The 18,337-nt window shown below is 34.0% G+C and overlaps 1 long non-coding RNA gene across 1 annotated transcript in view; it reads left to right on the top strand.

Moving 5' to 3' along the window:
- The first annotated feature begins 1,257 nt into the window (after positions 1-1,257).
- The window catches only part of LOC112625418, a 52,331-nt gene continuing 35,251 nt past the window's right edge, over positions 1,258-18,337 (top strand). Inside the window, exon 1 of the long non-coding RNA XR_003119587.1 lies at positions 1,258-1,316. This is a non-coding gene — a long non-coding RNA (uncharacterized LOC112625418). The remainder of the gene's footprint in view (positions 1,317-18,337) is intronic.

Genomic DNA, 18,337 nt, shown 5'->3' with positions numbered 1-18,337 from the left:
TTGAAGAACTAATTACTATTAGTAATTTTATATTACTAAATGTATAGTGACTAGACCACTAACAGCAATTACTGATGTAGGCTATTATCAGGGTAATTAGCAGAGTCAGCATCTCCAGCATTTATCATTTCTTTGTCTTGTGAACATCTTCCTTCTAGTTTTCTGAAACTGTATCAAACATTGTCAACTATAGTCATCCTAAAGTAGTATAGAACACTAGAAAATTTCCCTCCATCTAGCTAAAATTATATAATCCTTAATAAATCTCTCCCTATTCCTCCCTTCCCACACCCTTCCTCTGTTCTACTTTTTAATTTCTGTGAGACCAACGTTTTTAGCTTCCACATAGGAGTGAGAATATGCAGTGTTTAACTTTTTGTTCCTGGCTTATTTCACTCACATAGTGCCCTCCAGTTACATCCATGTTGTTATGAATGACAGATTTTCATTCTTTTAATCTTTTATGGCCAAATAGTATCCCATTGTGTATATCACAGATACAGAATGATATGGCAGAAAGTCCATTAATGGAATTTAAGTGGAATATTTAAAAAAAAAGTTGAGCAATTCAAGAAAAAGAATAAAAATATGAAAGACAAATGGGAAAATAAAAAAAAGAATCAATAGATATGGATGGAAAATTATAAATATAAATACAACTACATTACATCAAATATAAATTGAATTTACAATTCAATTAAAATGTACAGATTGTTCCAAATTGCCAGCCCAAGCTCTAAAAAAAAAAATGATAAATCATGTAAAATTATTTCTTTCAATAAGATGCACTTCAAGTGTAAAGACATGAATGACTCACAAGTAAAATATTAAAATATATCCCATGCAAATATTAAACATAAGCAAGCTAGTGTTGCTATATTAATATCAGATAAAATAAACTTCAAGACAAGCCATTGTACAAGAAGTAAAGAGGGTCATTTAATATAAATCTTTAAAAACTGTATCTTGAAGACTAATTTTTAATTGAGCCTAATCAATAATTCCCACTCATATCTCACATATTGAGAGTTTTATTATTATTCCATACCAGAAATTGTTTACTGACCTAGGATTTGTATATATTCAATATTTTAATGTATCTGATGGTTAGACTGTCATTACATAAAATATACTTTTGATCTTGTGCTGTATAGTCTTTAACTCCCATTTATTTATAGGTCAATGTTATAAGAGATAAGAGGCATTATTAATGCTGCACGACAGAGGCTAAAGAATTCTTGTTCTGTTCTGTACAGGCTCTTTTGGAACAATGAGAAATCAGAGAAAGAACAAGAGGTCATCTGCAGCCAAACCTGGTCAGAAGGATTATAGAACCTTTTATCTTTCTTTTGTTCCCTCAATCCTATTGTCATCATTCAATTAGAACTATTCTTTTGAATAGCTTTAATAGAAAATAAATGGACTTAACTTTTTTTTGGATTTATTGTGCCCTGCATTTCAAAATAAATATTAGTCACTGAGCTAAGATATATCAGACAACATCAGGGATACTAAGTTATTAATCAAATGAATTTTAAAGTGAAAATGCTGATATCATAGGCTGGATGTAGGCTCTTACCTAGTGAGGATCTGTTAGACAAATAGTGCCTTGTTACTGCTAAAGCTAAACAAATATAAAAAGAAAGCAGAGATGGGTTCCCTTGCTCAGCTTAAGCCATGACTGACAGAATCTATTCCTGTTACTACTAATCCTATAATACTTACTTAAGAATTATTACCTTTAAAAAATTGCTTTTCACAGAATATGTAACTATAAAAATGATGGCATGCTATTAGCATTGTCTATGTAGTCACCTTCTTCATACTTGGTAATATAAACCTATTAGTTAGGATGATCCTGCAACACAAGAAAAAAGAACATATTCCCCAAAATGAAAAGGAAACCAGAGTAACAGGTAATGAGTGTTGGCTGTTTAAATATAAGCTCAAATATTTGCCAGAACATGGGGAAATCATGTCAACAAGATTTACAATTACTGTCACATTTTCAAATCAAAAGATTGATAAAAATTAGGGATTGAATTTTTCTGTTTTATCTGAAGAAATGCAGTTGTATATTTTTTAAATATTAGCAAATATCTAACTAATACAAAATTAGTTTCTTTTCATTGATATTTTGAACATAATAATTTTAAATTTATAATTTAGATACCTAGTCTGATTTTTAAAATAATATTTGAAACCATTTAAAATGCTTAGCTACAAGTAGATAATAGTTGTTTTAAATCAGTTTTGAAAATCAAATTCCAAATTCAGTGTGAGTTTACAATTCTTTTATTCAAAGAATTTAAACATTGTCTTGGCATTATGTCACATGTTTAATTCAAACTAGGATTCCTTTCCATTGAAAAATGATTTTAATTGATGGCTTAATTTAAAGAATGACTCGTTTACTGAATTATTTGAATTTTGCATACAGATTGAAATAGTTCACATTAAGTAAGCAATATACCGTTTAACAGAGTTTTCTTTCTTGACTGGGGTTTACTATTATCAAAAATATTACATATGTTGTGAACATCTTCTGTATGAAGCATATGACACAGGACTTACTCTCTGGTGAAACCATGGTAGGAACAACTGCCATAGAGGCACTCATGGGTATACCAGCAGAGAAAACAGGTGACCCAAACCAAATATCTCCAAGAACTGGAACATGAAGAAGTCTCCACTTATAATGGCTTTGAGGTGTTGTCTCAGTCTGAGTCGTAACATTGCCCATGCTCCTGCTTTTATCCATTAAAGGAAATTTGAGTGATTTTTTTTTGGAATAACTGTGCATAATACCTTTTAGAAAGTGCTATGGAGCATAAAAATACAAAGTCCAGGTCTGAAAAGAAGGACACCGACAAGAGATCAAGTCATATCTTATGATTACTAGCTTTGTGATATTTGCATAAGACATCATTTCTTTCAACTTCACTTTCTTCAATACCTTATACAGGTCTTGAGAGGATTAATGGAATAATAAACATAAAGTGATTAGCAGAAGACCCTTAGAAAAAGACAGCAGTTAGTTGTTATTATCATATTTCACTATGCAAAGTAGTAGTGATATTAGATGTTGCTGATGAAAATAGGAATAAAATACATATATAAAATACATATATGAACAAGCTAAATGTTAGACCATTCATTCTCAATCATTTCAAACCAACTTCTCATATATTGTAGTGAATTTGTTATCATGCAATGATAAACAGAGGAACTGTAACCCAACTTCATAGGCAGCTACAAAAAAATAATATAATGCCCTAACTGTATTAGGAAACATAAAAGCAAATTTAAGTTAAAAAATAGTATGTCCTTTAATAATCACACCTTTGGGAGAAGACACAAGCCTTTGCATCATATTAAACAGACAATTGCCACTGATAGTGGTAGGTGAATATCAAGAGTGGCATTGCCTTTGCTGATACAAGTTTGGGGAAATACTGAACAGTTTTTTATTATATGCCCCCAAATAAAAAAATATTTTCTGTATCTATACAGTTTTAATATTGTTAGAAAAGTATATGCATGCAAAATGTGGTTCCAGAAACATTTTACTTATATACAAAATATTAGTTCTAGGTTTTATCATATATAAATATATATCAGATCATTCAAAATATGTACATGACAAAGGTCTATTTTTGCACAGTGCAGAATATCTAACAGTCCTCATCCATATACATTCAATGCCATCCACATGTGACAACAAAATGCTCATACAAATTTCCAGATGCCTCACTGAATGGCATTTTCCTTACTATGATACTCCCTTTTGCATAACACTTCCTATGACAACTGAGCAAAGAAGACCATCTTTTTTGTTGTTCCAGCTTTGTCAAAGAAGGATATTAAAATTACGTGGCATTTAAAAAATTATCATACCTTGGGATTCAGATTTTGCAGTGCCTTTCTTCTTTTTTCCCTTCCATTCTTCTCTCACTTCATATTTTCTTCTTTCTAACAATATTTATTAAACAGTTATCATATTAAGAAGAATTCTATTTAGGCACTGATGATAGAATAGTGAACAAGAAAACAGATCTTCCCATAGTCATAAAGTTATGAGATGGAGAGGCTAGAAATGAATAGAAGTAATTACAATAAAGTGTGTGTGTGTGGAGGGGTGGGTGGGTGTGTTAAATTGAAAATGAGATAATAAATCTGTACATCTAGATAGAAATATGAGATCTTTTGGTTAAGTGTGGATTAGAAAAAAAGGAAGGGACAAAAGGCAGAAGGAAGTGAGAGAGGCTCACAAGGTTGATGACTATTTTACAGAGGAAAGTTACTAATGACATCTCTCAGGAAGGACCACTTGAAAAATACTGATGTGACACTGTGATAAGATCTGAGAGAAACATTTGTCTGGTGAAAAAAATGTAAGAGTAAAGTTCCTAGGTAAGGCAGAACTGGCTTAACATGCTTAAGGAGTGAAAAGTAGCAAGCCTATCTAACATGAAGTGTGTGATAATGGGAAGATAAATGAGAGATTAATTTGGAAAGGTCATGAGAAGACAGTTTGTACAGGGCATTGTAGGAGCTTAAACCTCTTTGTAAAGGAGATGAGAAGCTGTAAGAGGGTTTGATATTTAAAAGCATAACTCCAGACAAGGAATTGAGTAGAACTCTGTGAAATGGGAGATTGTATTGTTGAGGCTGTATGAAAGTAGAACAGACAGTATTTGATGATGTATTGGTGAGGTAGACAGAGTAAAATCAAACATCATGTTTGAGAATGAACATCTAGGTGAATAATGGTACACTTTACTGCAATACAAAAGACATGGGGAGTAGGTTGTGACAGGGACATGGTAGAGTTGAAACAAGATATTTGGAGACATTATGCTTGAATTTCCTACTCAATATCCAAGTGAAAAATCAAGCAGGAAGTAAAACCAAGTAAAATATATAAATTTCGAGCTTAGGCATGAGTCATTACTAGAGAAATACATCTATTTCTCATCAATAGTTTATGTGGATCTTTCAGAAATAAAAATGGAATCTAATAAAGGGATTTAACTACAAAAAATTACAAATATTTTCAAAAATATTAAACTATAAAATGGTTAAAATAGTTTAGTTGGGCAATATAAAATAAATATTTTATGATTGTTAACTAACAGTTATCACTACTTAAAGAGTATTAAAATATTTTCTGTCACTGAAATATAATAATTTCCACAACATTATCAGAAAAAATGCAAAAAGGAGGTTAATTGGTTTTCTCTAAGGTTAAGAGTAATAAACAAAGCTTTTACGTTATTTTGTGATTTCTCACAAAGGAGATATGCATGGTTTTTTAATTACAAAATATATTATTTGTGAAATAGGGTATCATAAAGATTAATCTGTTGGCAATGTGTAGAATAAATTAATATCAACTAGGGGCACATTGAGACATATAAGGTAGACCATCATTTGGAAAGCTACTGCATCACTGAATCTTTCAATAAGGTGATAAAACCTCCCTGGTAAGCAGAAAGTTTATGTGTGTGTGTGTCAGGCAAATGTAAAGAAATGATATCCTGGATAAGATCACCATGAAGTTTTGGATTCTTAATATTTAATAAATATAACACTGACCCTTGATCATCTGTGTTTTGTCTTACTTATTAGCAAAACTAAAACTCAAATTAAACACATCACTTATTCCACACATGCAAATTTATGAACAAAAGTGAGTAGAAAAAAAAAAAAAAAACATAATTATATCTATTGGTTACAATTTAATTCAGGAAAACAATGTCCAAAATGATTCAGAGATTCTTTTCAGAGAAATAAATACTGAGATAATTTGTTACCACCAGAGCGTCTGAAGAAAGCACTAAATATGGAAAGGAAAGACGATTACCAGTCACTACAAAAATACACTAAAATACACAAACCAGTAACATTATAAAGCAATGACATAGATAAGTCTGCAATATAACTAGCTAACATGATGAGAAGATTAAATCTACACATATCAATACTAACCTTAAATGTAAATGAGTTAAATGCCCCAGTAAAAAATCACAGAGTGGCAACCTGGATAAAGAACCAAAACCCATTGGTATGCTGTCTTCAAGAGCTCCATCTCACTTTCAATGACATACATAGGTTCAAAATAAAGTGATGGAGGAAAATCTAGCATGCAAATGAAAAGCAGAAAAAAGCAAAGGTTGTAACCCTAGTTTCTGACATAACAGACTTTAAACTGACAAAGATCAAATAAGACAAAAAAGGGCTTTAAAGAGGTTCAATTCAACAAGAAGAGCTGACTATCCTAAATATATACGCACTCAACACAGGAGCAACCAGATTAATAAAACAAGTTTTTAGAGACCTTCAAAGAGACAGACTGCCACACAATAATAGTGGGAGATTTTAACCCACAGACAATATTAGATCGATCACCAACACAGAAAATTAACAAAGATATTCAGGACCTGTATTCAGTACTGGATCAAATGAACCTTATAGCTATCTGCAGAACTCTTCACCCCAAAGCAATAGAATGCACATTCTTTTCATTGTCATATGGCACTTACTCTAAAATCAATCAAATAATCAGAAGTAAAACACTCCTCAGCAAATGCAAAATAACTGAAATAACAGTCTCCCAAACCTCGGCATAATCAAATTAAAACTCAAGACTAAGAAATTAACTCAAAACCATGCAATTACATGGAAATTGAATAACCTGCTTCTGAATGACTTTTAGGAAAATAATAAAATTGAGGCAAAAATCAAGAAGTTTTTTGAAACTAATGAAGACAAAGATATAACATACCAGAATCCCTGAGACACAGTTAATCCAGTGTTAAGATGAAAATTTGTAGCACTAAACACCCACATCAAAAAGTTAGAAAGATCTCAATTTAACAACCTAACATCACAACAAAAAGAACTAGAAAATCAAGAGCAAACATCCCAAAGCTAGCAGAAGACAATAAATAACCAAAATCAGAGCTAAACTCAAGGAGATGGATATATGAAAAAACATTCAAAAGGTCAACAAATTCAGGAGCCGTTTTGTTTTGAAAAAAAAATAATAAAATAGATAGACCACTATCTAGACTAATAAAGAAGATAAGAGACAAGATTCATATAAGCACAATCAGAAACCATAAGGGGGATATTACCACAATCCCACAGAAATACAAACAACTATCAGAGGATATTATAAACAACTCTATGCACATAAACTAGAAAATCTAGAAGAAATAGATACATTCCTGGACACATACACCCTCCCAAGACTGAACCAGGAAGAAATTCAATACCTGAACAGACCAATAAAGAGTTATGAGGTTGAGGCAGTAATAAATAGCCTACCAATTAGAAAATGACAGGACCAGACAGATTCATGGCTGACTTTTACCAGATGCACAAAGAAGAGCTGGTACAATTCTTACAGAAACGAATCCAAAAATGTGAAAAGGAGAGATTCATCCCTAACTAATTATATGAAGCCAACATCATCCTGATACTAAAAACTGGCAGAGATACAACAAACAAAACTTTAGGCCAATATCCTTGATGAACATTGATGCAAAAATCCTCAACAAACTACTGGCAAACTGAATCCAGCAGCACATCAAAAAGCTTATCCACCACGATCAAGTAGGCTTCATCTCCAGGAAGCAAAGTTGGTTCAATATTTGCAAATCAATAATTGTGATTCATCACATAAATGGAACGAAAAACAAAAGCCACATGATGATCTGAATAGATGCACTAAAGGCTTTTGATAAAATTCAAATCCCTTCATGCTAAAAACTCTCAGTAAACCAGGTATTGAAGGAACGTAACTCAAAATATTAAGAGACATATCTGATAAACCCACAGCCAATATGATACTGAATGAGCAAAAGCTGGAAGCATTCTCCTTGAAAACTGGCACTAGACAAGAATGCCCTGTCTCAACAATCCTATTCAACATAATATTGGAAGTTGTGGCCACAGCAATCAGGCAAAAGAAAAACAGGCATTTGAATAGGAAGAAAAGAAGCCAAACTATCCCTGTTTGCAGATGACATAAACCTATATCAAGAAAAGCCCATCATCTCAGCCAAAAAGCTTCTTAATCTGATAAGCAACTTCAGCAACGTCTTAGGATAAAAAATCAATGTGCAAAAGTTGCTAGCATTCCTATACACCAACAATAGTCAAGCCAAGAGTCATATCACAAATAAACTCTCATTCAAATTTCCATAGAAAGAAACAAAATACCTAGGAATACATTTAACCAGGAAGGTGAAAGATCTCTACAAGGAGAGCTACAAACAACTCCTCAAAGAAATCAGAAATGACACAAACAAATGGAAAAACATTGCATACTTATGAAAAATAAAGAATCAATATCAACAAAATGGCTGTAAAGCCCAAAGCAATTCATAGATTCAATACTACTCCCATTAAACTACCATTGACATTCTTCACATAAGTAGGAAAACTATTTTAAAATTCATGTGGAATCAAGAAAGTGTCCAAATAGCCAAAGAAATCCTAAGCAAAAATAATACAGCTGGAGGCATCACATTACCTGACTTCAAACTATACTACAAGGCTACAGTAACCAAAACAGCATGGTACAAGTACAAGAACAGACACATAGACCAAGGGAACAGAATAGAGAACTCAGAAATAAGACCACACACCTACAACCATCTGATCTTTGACAAACCTGACAAAAACAAGCCATTGGAAAACAATTCCCTATTTAATAAATCGTGCTGGGATAACTGTTTTACCATATGCAGAAGATGGAAACTGAACGACTTCCTTACACCATATACAAAATTTAACTCAATATGGATTAAAGACTTAAATGGAAAACCCAAAACTATAAAAACCCTGGAAGACAACCTAGGCAATTCCATTCAGAACATAGCCATGAGCAAAGATTTTATGACAAGGATGCCAAAAGCAATTTCAGCAAAAGCAAAAATGGACAATTGAGATTCTAATTTAACTAAAAAAGATTCTGCACAGCAAAAGAAACTACTAAAATAGTAAACAGATAATCTACTGATGAGATAATTTTTCACAAAATAGGCATCCAACAAATGTCTAATATCCAGCATCTATGAGGAACTTAGACAAACAAGAAAAAAACAAACAACCCCATTAAAATGTGGGTAAAAGAAGGAAACAGGTACTTCTCAAAAGAAGACCATGGAAAACTATGCATCCATCAAGAAAAATGAATTTCTGTTTTGTTTTTGTTTTTTGGCAGGGACACAGGGACATGGATGGATCTGGAGCTCATTATCCTTGGCAAAATAACACAGGAACAGAAAACCAAATATGGTATTTTCTCACTTGTAAGTGAGAAAATACTTGTAAGTAAATGGTGAGAACAAATGGACTCATAGAGGGGTACAATACACACTGGGGCCTTTTGATGGGTGGAGGGTGGGAAGAGAAAGAGCTTCAGGAAAAACAACGAATGAGTACTAGGCCTAATACCTGGGTGATGAACTGATCTGTACAACAAAATCCCATGACATACGTTTACCTATATAAGAAATCTGTGCTTGTACCTTTGAACTTAAAAGTTTTTAAAAAAGTATCTACATATTCTCACAAGCACATTTTCCTTACTTGCCAGTATTTGCAAATACTGACTGTGTTTTTGATGTTACTATAGATGTAATGCTATCACGATTCTGCCTAAATTCAATAATTTCTTTTATTTCAGCTTACCTTCTCTTCTTTCATCTTTTGACTATTTATGTACATGGCCTGAGAATGTACACTTTGGCTCTTCCCCACATAAAAAAAATGATTTTTCATAATCATAAAAACATAATGTTATTTTCCTGTCTTACAATTTTTTAAACACTTTTTTTTTTCTTGAAACACTATATAGCAAAACTGTTTCCATTTTTTTGCAAATCTCTTACGAAATAGTTTAGGCTAACCATCTTCAAATTCTCACTTTCCATTCTCTCTTAAATCCAATTCAATCAAGATTTCCCTCCTAGAGTTCCCATAAAGACTACAGTAATTTCTAGGCTGTCAAATCAAGTGTCAAATTGCTCCCTTCTCAATATAATTTATTTATTAGTAGCCTTTGACAAAGCTTAACGTGCTCAATCTTGATCCACTACTTCTTTTGGGTACTAAACACCACTCTCTCCTCAATTATTTTCTACCTCACTTTTAGTCCTTCTCAGTCAACTTAACTGGTTCCTCTTCTTTTCCTATTCTTTTTAATTTCTTTTCTTATGTCCTACATTCAATACTTTAAAACTGTATTTGGTGCATTACTAGTTCTCAACACTTCCACAGATATGAATATGACTATGAATCTGATCTATTGCAGCTATTCTCCACACACCACAAAGAATGCCTAATGTATACAGGTTTTCTTGCTTTTTTCCTTTGACCCTCATCCCTCCCTTCTCCCTTTGTTTTTTCACCACAGAACACCCAGAGAGTTTGATTTAAAATGTAAGTCAGTCCTTGTGCAATGACTTCTTGTTGTATTTAACATATAAGCAGAGATCTTTAGTGGGGCCCAAAAAACCCACAGGAACTGATTCTTCATATTACTTCTCTGACCTTTCTGCAACTTTCTCCCTCTCTCTCTCTCTCTCTCTCTCTCTCTCTCTCTCTTCCCGCCCCCCCTCCTCTTTCTGACCTTCCAGGTACTATGACTTCCTTGCTCTTGGGCTAATATTTCAGGAATGCTTCAAGCTTCGCACATTGGCTATTTTTACTCATTTTGTTTGGAATATTACACACCAGAAAACAAATACCTACCCTCCTTACCTGCTCCAGACCTTTACTGAAATTTTGTTTTCTCCAGGATGCCCTGATTTACCCTTTTTAAATAACAGCTGCACTTTTCCTGGGAATTCATGAACTCCCTCATTGTACTCTACTTTCAAAGGAAGAAAAACCTCCATTATTTATGATATTCTAATATTATATTGTCAATCCTCATTATTTGCAGAGTCCATATTTGCTAGTTCTCCTAGCTGGGATTACAGGCGCATGCCACCATTCCCGGCTAATTTTTGTATTTGTAGTAGAGACGGAGTTTCATCACATTGGTCAGGCTGGTCTCAAACTCCTGACCACGTGATCCGCCCACCTCAGCCTCCCAAAGTGCTAGCATGACAGGCATGAGCCACCAGGCCTGGCCTATATATGTTTATTCAAAGAAAATAATAGATTCATTACACCTCAACCTCAAGAAGCAGCAGTAAAGAATGCTTAATTTCATGAAAAAAAATCTGCATTATTTTGTTATGCTTTTATAAATTCAAAACATTTCAAAAGAAAGAGTAACAATAAAATGAAATTATTGTCTTATCACTTGACTTTCCAAACAAACTTCAACATATCTAATCAAAATATTTCTCTTTTCTTAACATTAACAAATAGTGTTCTAAAGTAATCCAATAACTGTTCCAAAACCTTGGACATGCTACAAAGAAAACATCTCTATATCTTTTTAGAGTATTGGAAAATTAATCAAAAAATTCTAAGCTGTTTCAATGACAAGTGCATTAATCTCTAAGTAATTGTATTGATATTTCAAATAGTATATTTTACAAATATTTTTCATGACATTATAAAATTAATCTTTAAAAATGTCTTCTTTGTTGCTGTTAAGCAAAGAAGAAATCAACTGTTTTAATGGATTACTTGGACTGACAAACAGCATGCAGGGAAATACCACAGGAACTCTGCCACGGGGACTTCAAACATATGTTGTCAAAGACCACATCCCCGGTCAAAACATATAATGCAAAACAAAATGTGTAATTGATTGTTAGCTAGCCACTATTTTCCTCTAAAATCGAAAAAGTGTTTAAATATTCCAGCTTATAAACCAGAGTATAGTAACAGAATAAATAAGAGCTTAACAGATTCGGTCTATGGTACAGTGTCAATTAATCAATTATGAACTTTCACATCACTCTTGTAATACAGTATGTCCTAAAATTATATGCTACTGTTTCTCATTCTTTTCTGCTTATTTCTACTAGGAGCTTTGCTATTATTTGCCTTACAGAATTATTGAGCAAATATTTTATGTTAATTGTGTTGATGCCCTAAGAAATTAAGTCAGAATGTTTTGATTAATTTTTCAGAGTTCTTCTATTCTATATTAACAGGAAATTGTATATTTACAGTTTTAAATGAAGGTTAAATGTGATTGTATTTCACAGTGCATTTAAAATGCAATAATTTTTCCAAGTTTCTTTAATAATGAGACTGTGGAATTTCATTAACTATTCACATATAAAAATACAATATGTTTGGAGAGAGAGGAGGTAGAAATTGTGTTGCATATTAACCATTGGATTGAATTAGAATCTTAGATTAATTCACCTTCACTTGATCCAAAGCAGAGATTTTATTTTTATTTGGTAAATGTACCTGTTCTTTACATTTACGTTCTAAACAAGACTCATAACTGACCAAATGGGTGGTAGTTATTTCATGATTACGTAGGTTTATGATAGAGTTAGCTATGTGTCTTCGTTAAACACAGTAGGTTTGTTGACAATATTACTACATACATGAATTATAAAGTACAGATTTAATGTATCTTATTTCAATGGCTTGTGTGGGATTTTAAAATGTGCTTCCTTAGAGACAAATTTATCGTAATAATAGTAGAAGAGCTAAAATTTAATTTATATAAATGACAAACTTGGGCAAAAACCCATGTAGAGTTTAACTTCTACTCTATCTGGTTCAAGAAAAACATTGTATATTGCTTTTCAGAATTATCGTAGTTCTTGCTTATTTAAAAGATATTATTAGTCCTTAGGGCCTGGGACAAAGATGGCATAAGGTAAATCACTTTATGATGATTCAGACCAAAACAATTTTGCTAACCATAGCCATAAATATGAAAAATAATGGTATAATTTAAGATAAATATTCTGTTCATTGAATGATTTACTCTAATGTGAATCTATCATTTGTCACAAAATTTCATTTAAAAATAGCTAAATCTTTGCTTTCTATTTGCAGTACCTTTTTTTAACTTCTCTTCTTCATAACTCATTAATGAAAGAATAAACATTTAAACAAATAGTAAATAATGACAGGAGAGCCAATGAATGTCTTCCATGATTTTTTGTTTAAACAATTATAATGCAGGAAAACAGCTAACATGATAGGTAAGTATATAAAAGGATAAACAGATAGATAAACAAATTGATAGAAGGATAAATGGTAAATGAATGGGTGTAAATATATAAATATATATTTAGAAAGCTATACCTCCCAAATACTTAACTATGTTAATTTATAGACATAAGTTTCATTAAAATTTTATGTTTCTGCGTGTGTAGTTTTCTTTCTTTCTTTCTTTTTTTTTTTTTTTTTGGCTCCCTTATAGTCTTTTATTTTTTATTTATTTTTTATTTTTTATTTATTTATTTTTTTTTATTATTATACTTTAAGTTCTAGGGTACATGTGCATAACGTGCAGGTTTGTTACATATGTATACATGTGCCATGTTGGCGTGCTGCACCTATCAACTTGTCAGCACCCATCAACTCGTCATTTACATCAGGTATAACTCCCAATGCAATCCCTACCCCCCATCCTCCCCGTGATAGGCCCCTGTGTATGATGTTCCCCTTCCCGAGTCCAAGTGATCTCATTGTTCAGTTCCCACCTATGAGTGAGAACATGCAGTGTTTGGTTTTCTGTTCTTATGATAGTGTACTGAGAATGATGGTTTCCAGCTGCATCCATGTCCCTACAAAGGACACAAACTCATCCTTTTTTATGGCTGCATAGTATGCCATGGTGTATATGTGCCACATTTTCTTAATCCAGTCTGTCTCTGATGGACATTTGGGTTGATTCCAAGTCTTTGCTATTGTGAATAGTGCCGCAATAAACACAAGTGTGCATGTGTCTTTATAGCAGCATGATTTACAATCCTTTGGGTATGTACCCAGTAATGGGATGGCTGGGTCATATGGTACATCTAGTTCTAGATCCTTGAGGAATCGCCATACTGTTTTCCATAATGGTTGAACTAGTTTACAATCCCACCAACAGTGTAAAAGTGTTCCTATTTCTCCACATCCTCTCCAGCATCTGTTGTTTCCTGACTTTTTAATGATTGCCATTCTAACTGGTGTGAGATGGTATCTCATTGTGGTTTTGATTTGCATTTCTCTGATGGCCAGTGATGATGAGCATTTCTTCATGTGTCTGTTGGCTGTACGAATGTCTTCTTTTGAGAACTGTCTGTTCATATCCTTTGCCCAGTTTTTGATGGGGTTGTTTGTTTTTTTCTTGTAAATTTGTTTGAGTTCTTTGTAGATTCTGGATATTAGCCCTTTGTCAGATGAGTAGATTGCAAAAATTTTCTCCCATTCTGTAGGTTGCCTGTTCACTCTGATGGTAGTTTCTTTTGCTGTGCAGAAGTTCTTTAGTTTAATTAGATCCCATTTGTCAATTTTGGCTTTTGTTGCCGTTGCTTTTGGTGTTTTAGACATGAAGTCCTTGCCCATGCCTATGTCCTGAATGGTATTACCTAGGTTTTCTTCTAGGGTTTTTATGGTATTAGGTCTAATATTGAAGTCTCTAATCCATCTTGAATTAATTTTTGTATAAGGAGTAAGGAAAGAATCCAGTTTCAGCTTTCTACTTATGGCTAGCCAATTTTCCCAGCACCATTTGTTAAATAGGGAATCCTTTCCCCATTGCTTGTTTTTCTCAGGTTTGTCAAAGATCAGATGGCTGTAGATGTGTGGTATTATTTCTGAGGACTCTGTTCTGTTCCATTGGTCTATATCTCTGTTTTGGTACCAGTACCATGCTGTTTTGGTTACTGTAGCCTTGTAGTATAGTTTGAAGTCAGGTAGCGTGATGCCTCCAGCTGTGTTGTTTTGACTTAGGATTGTCTTGGCAATGCGGGCTCTTTTTTGGTTCCATGTGAACTTTAAAGCAGTTTTTTCCAATTCTGTGAAGAAACTCATTGGTAGCTTCATGGGGATGGCATTGAATCTATAAATAACCTTGGGCAGTATGGCCATTTTCACGATATTGAATCTTCCTATCCATGAGCACAGTATGTTCTTCCATTTGTTTGTGTCCTCTTTTATTTCACTGAGCAGTGGTTTGTAGTTCTCCTTGAAGAGGTCCTTTACATCCCTTGTAAGTTGGATTCCTAGGTATTTCATTCTCTTTGAAGTAATTGTGAATAGAAGTTCATTCATGATTTGGTTCTTTGTTTGTCTGTTACTGGTGTATAAGAATGCTTGTGATTTTTGCACATTGATTTTGTATCCTGAGACTTTGCTGAAGGTTCTTATCAGCTTAAGGAGATTTTTGGGCTGAGACAGTGGGGTTTTCTAAATATACAATCATGTCATCTGCAAACAGGGACAATTTGACTTCTTTTCCTAACTAAATACCCTTTATTTCTTTCTCTTGCCTGATTGCCCTAGCCAGAACTTCCAACACTATGTTGAATAGGAGTGGTGAGAGAGGGTATCCCTGTCTTGTGCCAGTTCTCAAAGGGAATGCTTCTAGTTTTTGCCCATTCAGTATGATATTGGCTGTGGGTTTGTCATAAATAGTTCTTATTATTTTGAGATACGTTCCATCAATACCGAATTTATTGAGCATTTTTAGCATGAAGGGCTGTTGAATTTTGTCAAAGGCCTTTTCTGCATCTGTTGAGATAATCATGTAGTTTTTGTCTTTGGTTCTGTTTATATGCTGGATTATGTTTATTGATTTGTGTATGTTGAACCAGCCTTGCATCCCAAGTATGAAGCCCACTTGATCATGGTGGATAGGCTTTTTGATGTGCTGCTGGATCCGGTTCGCCAGTATTTTATTGAGGATTTTTGCATCAATGTTCATCAGGGATATTGTTCTAAAATTCTCTTTTTTTGTTGTGTCTCTGCCAGGCTTTGGTATCAGGATGATGTTGGCCTCATAAAATGAGTTAGGGAGGATTCCCTCTTTTTCTATTGATTGAAATAGTTTCAGAAGGAATGGTATCAGCTCCTCCTTGTACGTCTGGTAGAATTCAGCTGTGAATCCATCTGGTCCTGGACTTTTTTTGGTTGGTAGGCGATTAATTATTACCTCAATTTCAGAGCCTGCTATTGGTCTATTCAGGAATTCAGCTTCTTCCTGGTTTAGTCTTGGGAGAGTCTAAGTGTCCAGGAAATTATCCATTTCTTCTAGATTTTCTAGTTTATTTGCGTAGAGGTGTTTACAGTATTCTCTAATGGTAGTTTGTATTTCTGTGGGGTCGGTGGTGATAACCCCTTTATCATTTTTTATTGCGTCTATTTGATTCGTCTCTCTTTTCTTCTTTATTAGTCTTGCTAGCAGTCTGTCAATTTTGTTGATCTTTTCAAAAACCAACTCCTAGATTCATTGATTTTTTGGAGGGTTTTTTGTGTCTCTATCTCCTTCAGTTCTGCTCTGATCTTAGTTATTTCTTGCCTTCTGCTTGCTTTTCAATGTGTTTGCTCTTGCTTCTCTAGTTCTTTTAATTGTGATGTTAGAGTGTCAATTCTAGATCTTCCCTGCTTTCTCTTGCGGGCATTTAGTGCTATAAATTTCCCTCTACACACTGCTTTAAATGTGTCCCAGAGATTCTGGTATGTTGTATCTTTGTTCTCATTGGTTTCAAAGAACATCTTTATTTCTGCCTTCATTTCGTTATGTACCCAGTAGTGATTCAGGAGCAGGTTATTCAGTTCCCATGTAGTTGAGTGGTTTTGATTGAGTTTCTTAGTCCTGAGTTCTAGTTTGGTTGCACTGTGGTCTGAGAGACAGTTTGTTATAATTTTTGTTCTTGTACATTTGCTGGGGAGTGCTTTACTTCCAATTATGTCGTCAATTTTGGAATAAGTGCGATGTGGTGCTGAGAAGAATGTATATTCTGTTGATTTGGGGTGGAGAGTTCTGTAGATGTCTATTAGGTCTGCTTGCTGCAGAGATGAGTTCAATTCCTGGATATCCTTGTTAACTTTCTGTCTCATTGATCTGTCTAATGTTGACAGTGGAGTGTTGAAGTCTCCCATTATTATTGTATGGGAGTCTAAGTCTCTTTGTAAGTCTCTAAGGACTTGCTTTATGAATCTGGGAGCTCCTGGATTGGGTGCATATATATTTAGGATAGTTAGCTCTTCCTGTTGAATTGATCCCTTTACCATTATGTAATGGCCTTCTTTGTCTCTTTTGATCTTTGATGGTTTAAAGTCTGTTTTATCAGAGACTAGTATTGCAACCCCTGCTTTTTTTTGTTCTCCATTTGCTTGGTAGGTCTTTCTCCATCCCTTTATTTTGAGCCTATGTATGTCTCTGCATGTGAGATGGGTCTCCTGAATACAGCAAACTGATGGGTCTTGACTCTTTATCCAATTTGCCAGTCTGTGTCTTCTAATTGGAGCATTTAGTCCATTTACATTTAAGGTTAATATTGTTATGTGTGAACATGATCCTGCCATTATGATATTAACTGGTTATTTTGCTCGTTAGTTGATGCAGTTTCTTCCTAGCCTCAATGGTCTTTACATTTTGGCATGTTTTTGCAATGGCTGGTACCAGTTTTTCCTTTCCATGTTGAGTGCTTCCTTCAGGGTCTCTTGCAGGGCAGGCCTGGTGGTGACAAAATCTCTAAGCATTTGCTGTCTGTAAAGGATTTTATTTCTCCTTCACTTATGAAACTTAGTTTGGCTGGATATGAAATTCTGGGTTGAAAATTCTTTTCTTTAAGAATGTTGAATATTGGCTCCCACTCTCTTCAGGCTTGTAGAGTTTCTGCCAAGAGATCTGCTGTTAGTCTGATGGGCTTCCCTTTGTGGGTAACCCGACCTTTCTCTCTGGCTGCCCTTAAGATTTTTTCCTTCATTTCAACTTTGGTGAATCTGGCAATTATGTGTCTTGGAGTTGCTCTTCTCGAGGAGTATCTTTGTGGCGTTCTCTGTATTTCCTGGATTTGAATGTTGGCCTGCCCTACTAGGTTGGGCAAGTTCTCCTGGATAATATCCTAAAGAGTGTTTTCCAACTTGGTTCCATTTTCCCCCTCACTTTCAGGCACCCCAATCAGATGTAGATTTGGTCTTTTTACATAATCCCATACTTCTTGCAGGCTTTGTTCATTTCTTTTTCTTCGTTTTTCTTTTGGTTTCTCTTCTCGCTTCATTTCATTCATTTGATCCTCAATCGCTGATACTCTTTCTTCCAGTTGATCGAGTCGGTTACTGAAGCTTGTGCATTTGTCACGTATTTCTCGTGTCATGGTTTTCATCTCTGTCAGTTCGTTTATGGCCTTCTCTGCATTAATTATTCTAGTTATCAGTTCTTCCACTGTTTTTT

The sequence above is a fragment of the Theropithecus gelada genome, chromosome 5 (genome assembly GCF_003255815.1).
Source record: "Theropithecus gelada isolate Dixy chromosome 5, Tgel_1.0, whole genome shotgun sequence".
NCBI classification, from domain to species: Eukaryota; Metazoa; Chordata; class Mammalia; order Primates; family Cercopithecidae; genus Theropithecus; species Theropithecus gelada.
This window is presented reverse-complemented; position numbering and strand designations above follow the sequence as displayed.